This window comes from Xenopus laevis, chromosome 1S (assembly GCF_017654675.1).
Source record: "Xenopus laevis strain J_2021 chromosome 1S, Xenopus_laevis_v10.1, whole genome shotgun sequence".
Taxonomy (NCBI): domain Eukaryota; kingdom Metazoa; phylum Chordata; class Amphibia; order Anura; family Pipidae; genus Xenopus; species Xenopus laevis.
In genome coordinates this window covers 125,506,075-125,520,668 of record NC_054372.1, presented here as the reverse complement: position 1 = coordinate 125,520,668, position 14,594 = coordinate 125,506,075, and the positions used below count along the sequence as shown (strand labels likewise).

The window sequence follows — 14,594 nt, the reverse complement described above, 5'->3', positions numbered from 1 at the left end:
TCAAAGAAATGAATAAAAGACAAGAGCTCACTCGTTTAGATTGGATGAAAGGTGTTTTCTTTAATGGCAATATAAATACTTTTTCAGTGTGAGGGGGCAGCAAGGCTGTGGAATGCTGTGCCTGCCAAATTCCTTTAGAGTCTTTAAGAGGGACTTGAATACCCGTTTGGACAGACTATAAATCCAGAACTACAAAGTAACAAGCTGAAACAGGAAAATATTCTGCTAACCATGGTAGTAAGAATAAAATATATATACTTTGCATAAGAGGCACAACTAAGAGATGTGGAGGTTGTAGCCTATTATGAGTCTGTGATCCTATGTGATACAACCTATAGAAGGATTGCAATTGATGGACTGGTGTCTATTATCAGTTTAAATGTTTAGCTATGATGGGCCCTTTAAGACTTGGCTTCTTACCCTGGTCACTCTAACATATCGATGTGCTTTACTGTAATGCTTGACTGCGTAGAGTACAGGTTCAACCAACTCTTCACTGGTTGTCATTGTCGCTCTCCTAATTAGATCACACACCCAGAATGTGAATAGTTGTGCCCACTGAATGGAGAATAGATAGCAGTATCAGTCAACTTTAAATGGTTCAGCATTAGACTAATAACAATTATGCAACACCCTGACCCATATGCAATGTTAATATGCAAAACAGATCATCTTCATAAAGTTTTGGGGGCCCTTTAAATATCTTGCACATGACTCTAGTAACTACTAATCATGCCACTGCCCTAATTAGCATTATGTACAGTTATACTTCCTTTTGTCTGCTTATTTGTGCATCTATATACGGTATGTGATAACAAATCTTTATGCTGGGTACCATAAATGTGTACAAGAAATTTAAAATGTAGGTATTTTGTGGTGGTGTAGTGACTGCATAGAAAGCAGTACTTCTTCTGTATGAAAAGAACTGAGGTGATATTATGAGATCACAGAATCCTTCTGGAAATACATAATGGCTACTCACATCCTGTATACTTATACACAAGTAAAAGAAATATTATGCCGTATGCCTATGAAGACTAATTTTTATGTTGTTTCTATATACTGCCGCGGCGACTGTCTTGCAAGGACATAACCCCTTTACAGAAATATTTGTTTTATTCCAAACTTAAGGTGAATATCAATGTTAGTGAGCAATCTTAACAAAATGAACCAAATTGGAATAGAAAAACAAATATTTGTATTAATAAGAAAAAGTTGTAGTTGCAGTCTGAAAGAACCACAGGAGCCACAGACTGTAGTTGCAGTCTGAAAGAACCACAGGAGCCACGTGAACAATGAGAAGATCAGAAGCTACACAAAGCCTCTCTTGGACAGGACTATGCAGAGTCTAACAGCAGTCCCCAGGCAGAGGTTCAGCTGCCAAGAAGCAGCGAGTGGAAAGTCAGTCAGGAAATAATTTATTTACAACGAGTTCAGCACCGAGGTCATAATTGACAATCAATGCAAAGCCACATAGGGCTGGAGAGCAAGAAATGAATGAAGATGGGAGCAGAGCCAGTCTGACAGTGATGGCTTCAACTGGGTCTGTCTATATGCAAAGAAACGAGAAAATAAATGGAATGGAAGTGCTGGAAACCTGGCAAGATTATACACAGACTGGAAAATGTGCATGGATTGCACACATGGAAAGGCATAGAAAATAAAAAAAATATTAATGGAAAATCCTGCCCAATTTTTGGGAAAGAAAATACAGTGGGTTTGCTGGTATAGAATTTTATTGCCCCTGTTTTATTTTATAGCACAAAATAAGGCTCTGGCTGTACTACATACATATGTGGAGTCACTGTTTGTGGAAAGAAATGTAATATTCCTAGTTCTTGTTTATGTAGGTACAGCAGGGAATAAGAATGCTGACATAACACAGACTGACTTCATGCTCTGATCTTTCTTTTTTACAAATGTTGCTCTCATATACTGTAAAACTTGGCAGTAGACTATTTTTATTATAGTATTTATAATTCACCAATATAATCTGCAGTGTGTTACACATAGCTGATACTACAGAGTGTACTTACAGCGTGGTCAGTGGTTAGTGGCAGGGCTTCCTTGCACTTCTATGTACTAGTGCTTCAGTCATAGTAATAGCCACAACAAAGATACAAGCTTGTGTGTGGTTTTCAATAGAGTAAAGAATTTGCATATAGTTAGCATACTAGCAATGCGTAGGGTTGCCACCTGTTTGGTTTTGACCCTTGAAATAATGTGTCCAATTAATGAAAAACATCTAAATATTGAAATACTTACACCGATTTTTAGTATCAACAAGACTTAGTTATCATCAAATACAGTTTTAAATGATTACTCAAAGAAATGGAAAATCAGACAAAAATTAGGAATGGGCATTGCTGAATTAATTTGGCCAATAAATGAAAAATATCTAAATATTATAATACTTACCCTAATTTTTAGTATCACCATGACTTGATAATCATCAAGTACAGTTTTAAATTATTACAGAAAGATAAAGCAAATCAGACAAAAATGAGGAATTGGCATTGCTGTATTTCAGAGCTTTTTAGATAACTGGTTTCTGTATAATAGATCCCATGCTGCTGGCTAGAAGGGCACAGGGTCATCTCTAAGTTCTTGTTCTGACATATTTTAATGCAGAGATGTAAGTTTCACACAAGTGGTTGAGTAGGTAAATTAGTACATTCTATGAATAGGACAACCTAGACATATCAATGCTAAAAAGGGATATCAGTGGTATTCAGTAGATAAAAGTAAAAGGCTGTTAGTCTCTGACCTTCTCAGATACCAGTCTTGTGTTGCAATATGTTTGTGGGCATAAAATCTCTTCTTTGCAGCAACAGTACACATCAACATTTCCCTTTCTTCTTACTACTCTGTACATTTAGGATTCTGCACTCTTTAAACCAGGGGTGTCCAAAAGTTAGATCGGGATCTATCAGTATCCCTTTAGCTGATGTAGGTCTCAAGACACTGTCAACAAACAGCTTGTCTAAATCATCCTCCTCTCATAAATTAATGTTTAAGTAATATTTTCCATGGAATAGAATGCTAACAAATATTTTATGGATGTAGATCATTATGGGACAACATCCCTAAAAGTAGACCTAGCATTTGTAAAGTATGGACACTCCTGCTTTAAACTATGCCAAAAATCATCCTTTATTATGTGAAACTTGAACGTATCCAGTGCTGCTACATCATACCTCTGTTACCGCTGCAAGTGCTCCGCCATTGACACATCGCCTTTTCGTTTGTATCCAGTTTATCACTTGAAAACTCATGGATGAGATTCATTTTGAGATACAATTCAATTCAGAAATAGTTGTCTCACAGTTTATAACATGAAAATTCCATTGAGGTCTATAGGAAAAGTTTTCATTGAATTAAACCTTGTCCATGGGTTTTCGTGTGATAAACCATGATATAACATTTTGTCAGTAAATTGAATCTGGCCCATAATGTGATATTTTCCATATACAGTATACTATGTATGTATTTTGGGGTACTGGTTAGCATTACTTAACTCACTTGCATGTATAGACATTAGTGCTATGCGGGCCGGCCCGATACCCGTGGGTCGGGCGGGCTCGGACATCTTGAGTCAGCCCCTCTGGCATTTGCCAGAACCCACAGATTGCCAGGCCTGAGCTGCAGAGGACAATGCACATTACTCGTTGAAGACATACATCTAAATCTGTGCCACAATATTATACACTTCCTCTATATAACTCTTGGCATTTAGCTACATCCTACCAAAGAGCACCTACTGTAAATATCCAGTATCCTTCAGCTTCCATGTCATAAGCCATCATTATGTTTGTGCCATTGGGCACCACCACCCCTTTTCAACATAAGTGCAATGAATAGGTCTTTTGCAGAACATGGAATTTGATTACTGTTTTAAGCGCACACACTATTGCTTTTATTATTTCTTGAGCTTAACAGGGAAAATAACGCTACCCCATGTATGATCTGTGTGAAGAAGCTAATTTGTTGATCAGTATACAACCCCCTCTCTTCACCCATCGTTGTTGCTGTTCTGTTAGCAGAAGTTTATTATGCTGGGGTGTATTTGTGCTAGATCTGTCTAGCAAGGATCAAACATGGAGCAGCTTCAATTTTTCTGTTTTTCCTGTTAAGCAGATGTGGCAACTTATTTGTAGGAATGATAACAGAAAACAGATAATAAATAACAGATAACAACAGGTATGGATGGTCTAGTGTTTACCAGGCATCCAGCTAATGTAACCTAATGGGTGCGTTTCTTAGTTCCTTCTTGAAAGGATATCTCCTGTGTACATTAAGGAGCATGTTGAAATAAATACAGTAAAGTGAGTATTACAGGTATATTAACCTAAGAAATCCTGCACATGCAACAATGATGAATGAATAATCAATTGCAATACACAGAGATAAGCAAAGACTTTCCTTTAAAGGAACAATAACCTGAAAAAAATGAAAGATGAAAGTGTTTTAAAGTAATACAAATATAATGCAGTGTTGCCCTGCACTGGTAAAACTGTTGTGTTTGCTTCAGAAACACTACTATTGTTTCTATAAAACAAAAAAAAAAAAAAGCTGCTGTGTTGCAATGCGGGCAGCCAAGGAGAAAATTCTCAGATTACACAGCAGATAGCAGACAAGCTCTGTAAAACAGAATGGTGTTATCTGTTATCCACTATTTAACCTGTGTCATATAGCATTGTTTCAATTTCTGCCATTGCTACACAGCAGCTTGTTTATATGATCTATAGTAGTGTTTCTGAAGCAAACACATCAGTTTTACCAGTGCAGGGCAACAATACATGATATTTCCATTACTTTAATATTGTAGTGTTACTGTTCCTTTATTTACTGTATTGTACTGTTTACAAATTGTTCATACAGGTGATATAACAGTAAAGAACTGCAAACACTGGATGAATAATGATAGTGGCCCTCCATTCTAGTAAATACATCTGATTTCCAAAGCTTATTACACATTTAAATGTTGATTATACATGTTACAGGGCGACCCTTTTGAAATAAAAAAATAACAAAAGTGGTATAAAGGTGATACATATAGTCAAATACAAGAGTCCTCTGCACTCAACCCATTATCAATATATTTAAGACCAGCTCCATGTTGTAGCTCCCACCCTTCCCAACTATAGTCAGGTGATCCCACTGGTGTCTAATAAAAGGGCAGCCAAGTATGGGGGTTTACTTTGAAAGCAGCAAGTAAGTTGCAGGTAAAACCAAGTCCCTTTGTAAAATGTATAATGAAGCAATAGAATTCTTAATGAATCAGATGAAAATTGAGCATAGGACTGGCCAGATATGGGATGACTTTGACGTAGTTGGCCAGCTTAAATATATTGCAATATATGGACAAACAATCCCTGTTTTGTTTAAAGGGTAAGGCATTTTTCAGTAGCAGTATGCACAAAATGTCTCTGCCTTAAATATATTGATAATGGGTTGAGTGCAGAGGACTCTTGTATTTGACTATATGTATTTTGTGGTCACAGCCTCATTGCACCCCCGCCTAATGGTTTTAAAAAATAGTGGTGAGCACAACTTTCCCTTGTTTGGTATAAAGTTGATACCACATTTTTTTATTTCAAAAGGGTCGCCCTGTAACATTTTTACTGGCTAACACGGTACAGCAACTTTACCTGCAATTAAAATGTTGATTATACAATCGTCTGCCTCTTTACTATAGTCATAGTATTACTTTCCAGCAACTCATCTGAAGAATTAACAACTTCACTACTGAAGACTCCTTTGCTTTTTCATTCTCAGTGTTATACTGCTGAACAAATGTAATTCATGGCCTGCTTCTGCTCCACTCTCATGACCTTGTGCATACATCACTGACAATCTTCATTCAAGTGTTTTTTCCTCATCTTATCTCATACGTTCTCACATTTCTTTAATGGGAACAAACAAGCCTGAACCACAACTACAGTATAGTGAAAACAGGAACCTTTTCTTTAAGTCACCAATGTAAACCATCCCTTCTTTATCTTATCAGAGAGTCCAGTATACAATCTGATGTCTTTCTCTTCACCCGTCACATACACAAGTCATTAATGCAAAAATTATCAGACAAAATCACAGTAAATTGTACCCTGTAAAGAGGTTTCCATTGGCTTCTATAGGCTTATTCCTGATATTGTGCACAGAAACGTATTCTCAAAGTGAATAAATTGGTTCAGAACACGCCTGAGCATTTAGGAAAATTCCCAAAAGGTAGCAATTGTTGGCTATACTAATATTAGTTACCACTGAGCAACATGAATTGCCAAAAAAGTATCACAAATACAGAATGTGTTATGAATATACTATACTACATCAGAAAATTCAGTAATATGTTCCTACAGATGAATCATGTTCCATGAATGGAGATTATGGATAAACATCAGAAGTAGTGTTTCAGAATTCACAATTTCAAGCATCTTAACACCTTGCCTGCCAGGCAACACATGGCAAAGCATAGAGCAAGTATTAAACCAAAACATAGAGGGTTATTTACTAAATAAACCAAAAATGACATGTATTTCTGCTTCTATAGAATAGATACATTAATAGTTTGCCAAGGATAAGTCATCAAGCTGTCTTATTCACAAAACCCCCATTCCAAGGGTGACCAAAAATTGGAAAAACGTTCAAATTGATTGAAAAGATCCGCAGTTGATAAATGCAGTAGCAAATTTTAGTAACATTTAAAAAGTATTTATTAGGACATGTATAGCCTAATACGTTTCATGGCAAATGGGCTCATGAGGTTATATACTAAAGTCCAATTTTTTCTGGTCGGACTTTTAAATGGGAAAACACCATTTTTCAGAGAAAAAAAGTAGAATTTTTGTGATTTATTAAACCTCAATGGTGTTAAAAGTCTGAATAAAAAAGTACCCCATTTCAAACCTGCCAAGGTCATGTAGAAGTCCTGGCAGATGTCCTGTTTACAATTGGAAATATCCTGACCTACGCTGGGTTTCATACAATAATCCAAAGATTTTGTGATTTATGGACGATAATATAAAAAAGTTAAGAGTTTTTGGGCAGAAAATCCCCCAAAAAAATAGTATGATTCAGATATTTTCACAATTATATCGAATCTTTTCCTGCATCAGATTTTTCCGTGCTAATTTATCGATAAATATAGTAAAAAAAAGTCAGCGGGAAGTGGGCTGAAAATAGTTAAACATTTTCGCACCTTGCTAAATAAACTCCATAATCAGGTTCATGTCAGATGCTACTGTAGAATTTAAAGTTTAGGGTGGTGGCAGCAGGGAGATTAGTCGCCCGCAGTAGAGGAGATTTGTCCCTGGGCGACTAATTTCCTGTCTGCCACCACCCTAAACAGTAATAAACAATTTATTTTTCTATAATCATTTATTTTTCTTCATCCTGACCCCTCCCTATTTAAACCTTAAAACTAAGTTATTTAACTTTAATCTCAACTGTGCAACTGAAAAGAAATAAAGTCTAGATGGATCCAAATTTACTTTCAAGCTGAGCTTTCATGGGTACCTAGGAGAGCAAATGCAACCTCCTCACTCAAGGAACTGGCTACCTTAAAATAAGCCACTTATTTTCCACTGTTTGGTCTACACTATTATTGAGGCATTAACATAGGCTTATATAATAATTATTTTTACAGAACAACATTTATTCATACTTCTGAAACATGAATCTTTTAAAATAACAGTTCTGAGACATTGCAGCATTTATAAACCCAAGCACATGTAAATAATGGTTGTCTTCATTTGTAAATTTAAAAAAAAATAAGTCATTTGTAAATTTTGAGAAAGAACAACTAGTGCTGTTAATATCCTTGCTCACTGACCTGTGTTCTGCATCACCAAATCTGTTTTTGGCACATTATAAACAGACCCCCATTGCACTTAACCTTGCTAAGCTTGCAATAATGATAAGGAATGTGTTTGCCTGGCACAAATGTTGCTTTTATATACTACCACTCAGACAAATTGTCCATCATTCATGATAGGAGAAGAAAATGATTTGTCTAAAGTCATCAGTGGAATGTGTAGTAACTGGGCCATGCATAATCGGGATAAGAAGGAAGTTCTCATGTGAGGAAGAAAAGTGGCTTGACACTTGATGTTGACAGTGGCTAGAGACCTACAGATTAATAGGATTATGTCCAGGCTTGCAGATAAAGCTTGCAGCTCACGGATCATCTTTGATCAACCTGATCAAAAGTGACTTTTACCTTCTCTGAATTCTTCAGTAATTGCAGTCTGTTTGAGAGTAAAAAAAATTTAGGAATAAAACTTAAACCAATTAGCAGATATCGAAGAGATCTATCAATCTGAATATGTAACAAATCATGACTCTAACAAAATTCAAGAAGTTATTTTAAGATGGATGTGCATGTTAAGGATTAATGTGCAGCAAAACTATTCTCTTTTTAATACTGTATATCAAGACCCCTGGTCTCTGTAAAGCGTGTTTCTTAAACTTTTTACTCAGCTGACCCATATTTAATCAAAGAATCAACGTCAAAGTTAAAAAAACTGGTTTAGAACCAGTTGTGCACCTTGATTCAATAACAATTTGCTACTGTTGGAGAAAATTTCACTGTATGCAGAAGTATCATGGAGACCCACCCTAAACAGTATGTTGCCCATTTTTGCGTCCTGACCCAATTCCAGTTATGAATAATAAAGATGATGATGGCACAGATAGGAGATTGTTCCAATTCATTAATAAAAGAGAAAGCAATTTTATTGATAAGCTTTTTATCAATTTTTGCCACATATTAGTCATGTACTTAAGAAGCATCATTTTGTCCAGGTTTTGTGTGAAATTTTGATATAAAACAATGACGTGGTGGCATGTAGGTGAAAGAAACATCTACAATGGAGGAGCTGCACTGCATGTTGTTCTGCAACAATCTTGAAGAGCATTTTAATATCTGAATTTACAGTTTTTAATAGCATAACATGTGGAATGAGCACAGATCCACTGCCCCTAGAAGACAAAGCAGGAACTACCTAGGGGGTTATTTACTAAACTCTGAATGCAAAAATCACAAAAAATTCATGATTTTTTTTGATAAAATCGGACTTTTAAAAAATCAAGAATTTTTCAGAGACTTTTTCCTCGAGGATGGAAAAGTCCAAATCTGAAAATCCGGCATCTCAGATCTGTCGAGGTTTCATATAAGTCAAAGGGAGATGTCCCAATGATGTTTTGATGTGCGCTGGGTTTTGTGCAATACCCCAAAGTTTTCAGAGGTTTTCGGGTGAAAATTCCGAAAAAGTTGTGAAAATCGGATGGAAAGATCTGAAAAAATTGTGAAAATCTGATTTTTTCCCGCAAAGAAAATTTTTGGGAAAATGTAATAATAAATGAGCATAAAAACCTGAGCGGATTTGATCGGAGTTTGTAGCCATAAATATTGAGAAAAATTCGGACTTTGATAAATAACCCACCTAGAGATACATATTTGCAGTATTTTAATTGACACACCTATATTACAAATAAAAAAAATACACTTGTTGGGTTAGGAATGACATTTTATATGGTAGAGTGAATTATTTGCAGTGAAAACAGGCCAATAAATCATGCAAAGAAGCTATAAAGCAAGCTAAAATTGCTATAGAAAAGGATATTGCAGCAAGCAGTAAAAAAAATCCAAAATTATTTTTTAAATATGTTAATAGTAAAAAAATGAAGCAGGAAGGGGTGGGACCCTTACTATCAGAGGGGGGTCAGCTGGTTGATGAAAACAAAATAAAAGCGAAGATTCTGAACTCATATTTTTCATCTGTCTACACAAATGAGGAACCAGTAAGTGAAGGTTTCCGTCTTAACAGTCCCAATTCTAGTAATACAACTAATGATGCATGGTTCACACATGAAGAAATTCAAAAGAGACTAGAACATGTTAAGATTAACAAAGGTCCAGGGCCAGATGGTATTCATCCCAGGGTAATTAGCGAGCTTAGCTCTGTGATTGCCAAACCTCTTTACTTAATTTTTCAGGACTCATTGAGATCTGGCATAGTGCCGAGAGACTGGCGAATTGCTAATGTGGTGCCTCTATTCAAAAAAGGATCCCGTTCTCAGCCTCAAAACTATAGGCCAGTTAGTCTGACGTCAGTGGTAGGAAAGCTTTTCGAAGGGTTAATAAAGGATAAGATACTGGACTTCATAGCAAATCATAATACTATGAGTTTGTGCCAGCATGGTTTTATGCATAATAGATCTTGCCAGACTAACTTAATTTCTTTTCATGAGAATGTAAGTAGAGACCTCGATTCTGGGATGGCAGTGGATGTGATTTACTTAGATTTTGCTAAAGCATTTGATACAGTGCCACACAAAAGGTTACTGGTTAAATTAAGGAATATTGGCCTGGAACATAGTATTTGTACCTGGATAGAGAACTGGCTAAAAGATAGACTACAAAGAGTGGTGGTAAATGGAACATTTTCTAATTGGACCAGTGTTGTTAGTGGAGTACCGCAGGGCTCTGTACTAGGTCCCTTGCTTTTCAACTTGTTTATTAATGACCTGGAGGTGGGCATTGAAAGTACTGTTTCTATTTTTGCAGATGATACTAAATTGTGCAGAACTATAGGTTCCATGCAGGATGCTGCCACTTTGCAGAGTGATTTGTCTAAACTGGAAAACTGGGCAGCAAACTGGAAAATGAGGTTCAATGTTGATAAATGCAAGGTTATGCACTTTGGCAAAAATAATATAAATGCAAGTTATACACTAAATGGCAGTGTGTTGGGAGTTTCCTTAAATGAGAAGGATCTAGGGGTCTTTGTAGATAACATGTTGTCTAATTCTGGGCAGTGTCATTCTGTGGCTACTAAAGCAAATAAAGTTCTGTCTTGCATAAAAAAGGGCATTAACTCAAGGGATGAAAACATAATTATGCCTCTTTATAGGTCCCTGGTAAGGACTCATCTGGAGTATGCAGTTCAGTTTTGGACTCCAGTCCTTAAGAGGGATATAAATGAGCTGGAGAGAGTGCAGAGACGTGCAACTAAATTGGTTAGAGGACGGAAGACTTAAATTATGAGGGTAGACTGTCAAGGTTGGGGTTGTTTTCTCTGGAAAAAAGGCGCTTGCGAGGGGACATGATTACACTTTACAAGTACATTAGAGGACATTATAGACAAATAGCAGGGGACCTTTTTACCCATAAAGTGGATCACCGTACCAGAGGCCACCCCTTTAGACTAGAAGAAAAGAACTTTCATTTGAAGCAATGTAGGGGGTTCTTCACAGTCAGGACAGTGAGGTTGTGGAATACACTGCCGGGTGATGTTGTGATGGCTGATTCAGTTAATGACTTTAAGAATGGCTTGGATGATTTTTTGGACAGACATAATATCAAAGGCTATTGTGATACTAAGCTCTATAGTTAGTATAGGTATGGGTATATAGAATTTAATTAAAAGTAGGGAGGGGTGTATGTATGGATGCTGGGTTTTCATTTGGAGGGGTTGAACTTGATGGACTTTGTCTTTTTTCAACCCAATTTTACTATGTAACTATGTAACTATTTAGAAATAAAAACCACACCATAAAAATCATGGCAGAATCCTTTTAAGTAATTTTTACAATAAATGATAAACACTGTGGGAACTGGGAAGCAGAGTTTGCAGTAAGAGGGTAAACTGAATCCATCGCAAAGCCCTTGCCCATATTTCAATAACAGGCAGATGAATGTTAACTGTTAGGAATAAAAAGTTGGGTAATTAGTGAAAAGGATCCATAAAGCTCCAGGTGTTTCCCGGAAAATGGAAAGCATTCAGATGAAAAGACCTTTTGGGTATATGTATGGACGAGAAGTATTTACTCTGATGATATAAAGTTGTTGTGGAATTATCCAATCAATATAACCAGACTTTCTGTCTCTGCAGAGTCTTGGAGAGCTTCTCAGCAATATTTATTGGCTGAAGTGTTCTTCCTGTATTTACAATGTAACAACTAGAATATACTGAGAATGTATGCTCGCTTCTATTATTTACTTGTATTGCGGTTATTTATATAGCTTTATCACTTCTATTTTTATTCTTTTTGACAAATTCAACAAATGTATTTTGTTTTATATAACACAGGAACTATGTATTGGACAGACTCCTACATCCCACTATTTCTGAATCAATTAAAGCTTCCACAATTCTGGGAATTAACGTGGAATAAAATTCTTTATTCATTTTAGATTCCAAAATAATCAGAAATATTTCCAGAACTCAAATGCTTGTGCAACTTAGTGCTTGGCTACAAATCATCTGCAGGCGTTACTACACACCAGAAGTTCTTATATTTTTCCTCCATATTCTTCATCATATTCTTAGATTGTTACTCTTTCTGCTTTAATTGTCTTCCACAAGTATAGTTTATTAGTAAGCAGGGTGTAATAACGGTACTTAAAAAGTTATATGGACAAGTTCCCATGTAAATTAGGAATTGTGCCTTAATTTTGACTTAAAGCAATATGTGGACCTCTTAATTGTTTTATTCCTTTTTTTTCTTTTAAAGCCTTACTTTCTGTCCCCCAAACCAATGTTTCACATTTGGGTCTCCAGAATTCTACCTGACTAAAGCCTAGCAATTAATGTTTCTCCTTGACACCTGCTGTGTGTGTGCAAAAAATTGTGTAAAGGTCGTGGTCAGGTCGAGGCACATGGGTGTACCTTTTCTTAATGACTACTAATTCACTAGTTAGGAAGTTAGAAGGCAAAAGCTGCACCTGGGCCCTGCCCTTACCTCCTGCCTCCAGTCCCTGTGTTCTGCTCCTTTTTTCATAGCTGAGGTCTGTTATGAGGGATAGCCATTTATGCTAATACAACATGGAGCCGCATTGGATGTTATCGCACTGAGCCTCAGGGGAGACGCCAAGGATTTCACTGGTCGGTAATTTCTTTCGCCTCGCTAAGGCGGCACATCGTGGGGGACGTGAGTATCTCACTGAAACATTATTTTGGGCGATGGCCTTTCCGCCCCTCCCGCTGATTCGGACTTAATTACGACCAATTACGACCAAATACATTTTACACTAGGGGGCTCTCTGTGCATACAGGACTCCGCTGTGGGCACACCCCCTTACAAGTAGCCCTGACACGGCATTATATACTCCAAGCACACAGTGATTGCAAGGGTGTTGTTCCCTATTGGAAAGCCGTGTACCTTCTCAGACCCTGGGACACTTTACAATTGTGCACTTGCAGCAATTTATTTTGGACACTAACACCGGACATTTGGAGGCTGTACACCCAACCAGATATTGGGACCTTTATTCCATCATTGGACAGCCCTGTCCAGTACATAGAGACACATTCCATTTGGATAGTAGTCCACTTTTATCTATATTTGTATTTTTGCACTAGTACATAAATTTGATTGGCATTAAGGGATCCCTTTTTTTTTTGCAGCACTGCTTTCTTTTAATTGGTTTTAGCTATGGTGTTTTGGCATAGTGTTGAATAAATATTGCCTTTTACTTTATTACATGTTTATTCATTCGAATTGAGTGTATTTGAACTATATGTGCAAGGGGTTAAGTCCCGTTTGGTTGCGCATACATAATTGCAAAAATAGTTTGATCTTCCATTAAAAATAACTTTCTTACATGTCAGTAGTTTGCCAATAGTGTTAATTCTAAATGAAAGTATAATAATAACAGAGCTGACTAATAAAATCTACAGAAAATACCCAAATAATCTAACAGTGTTGAATGCATCATTTATGGAATCCTTCTCTTACAGCTGCTGTTTATACTACAGTGGGCAAAGCTAGGTCCATATTTGGAGAGACTGGAATGACTGTGTATTATGGACCCATCCTCCCTTCTCGTTACAGAGTTCCCAGCCATATGTAGGTGGGAGAGTGGGAGAGTGGGAGCTGGGGAATGTGAACTTGATCCAACATTGATCAGTGAAGCTGCAAACCCTTATTGTTCTTTGGATACCAAACATAACTCTGTGCTAGCACCAGAACATTTTGTATATAACACAGCTTTTGTGTTAAATCATAAACTTGTGTATGTCACTTCTTTATATTATGTAATATGAGTATACTAAGCATACATTATATTTATTGTCTACTGCACATGTGCAGTTCAGAGCCTATCTTTGCAAATCAGCCCCATTAACTTGTACTTAAAAGTAACCAGCTATCATAAATCTATCTTAAAGGCAAGATAATCCTATAGGCTTTTAGAATTAAATGTTTTTCAAAAACGTACGACATTCATAAAGACCACATATCAAGTAAACCCAAGGTCTCAACATTTTTGAATAACAGAACTCATATGTTATGTATAGAGAAAAAGGCATCTCCAAATGTAAAATATAAGGATAAGTTAGAGACGAGCTCTGTGACTATAGAAAGGCCAAACAACTGTAGACTGACTGATTCCTTATATTCCTATTTACAGGTATGGGATCTGTTATCTGGAAACCCGTTATCCATAAAGATCCTAATTATGGAAAGGCTGTCTCCCATAGACTCCTTTATAATCAAATAATCCAAATTTTTACAAATGATTTCCTTTTCCTCTGTAATAATAAAACAGTAACTTGTACTTGATCCCAACTGATATAATTGATCCTTATTGA

General features: G+C 36.5%; 1 pseudogene across 1 annotated transcript in view; it reads right to left on the bottom strand.

The window, feature by feature from the left end:
• Positions 1 to 14,594, bottom strand: part of LOC108704896 — a 237,947-nt pseudogene that overhangs the window by 76,389 nt on the left and 146,964 nt on the right. The window contains exon 3 of the transcript XR_005964674.1: positions 421 to 558. The product of XR_005964674.1 is annotated as an aminopeptidase O-like (transcript). The remainder of the gene's footprint in view (positions 1 to 420; positions 559 to 14,594) is intronic.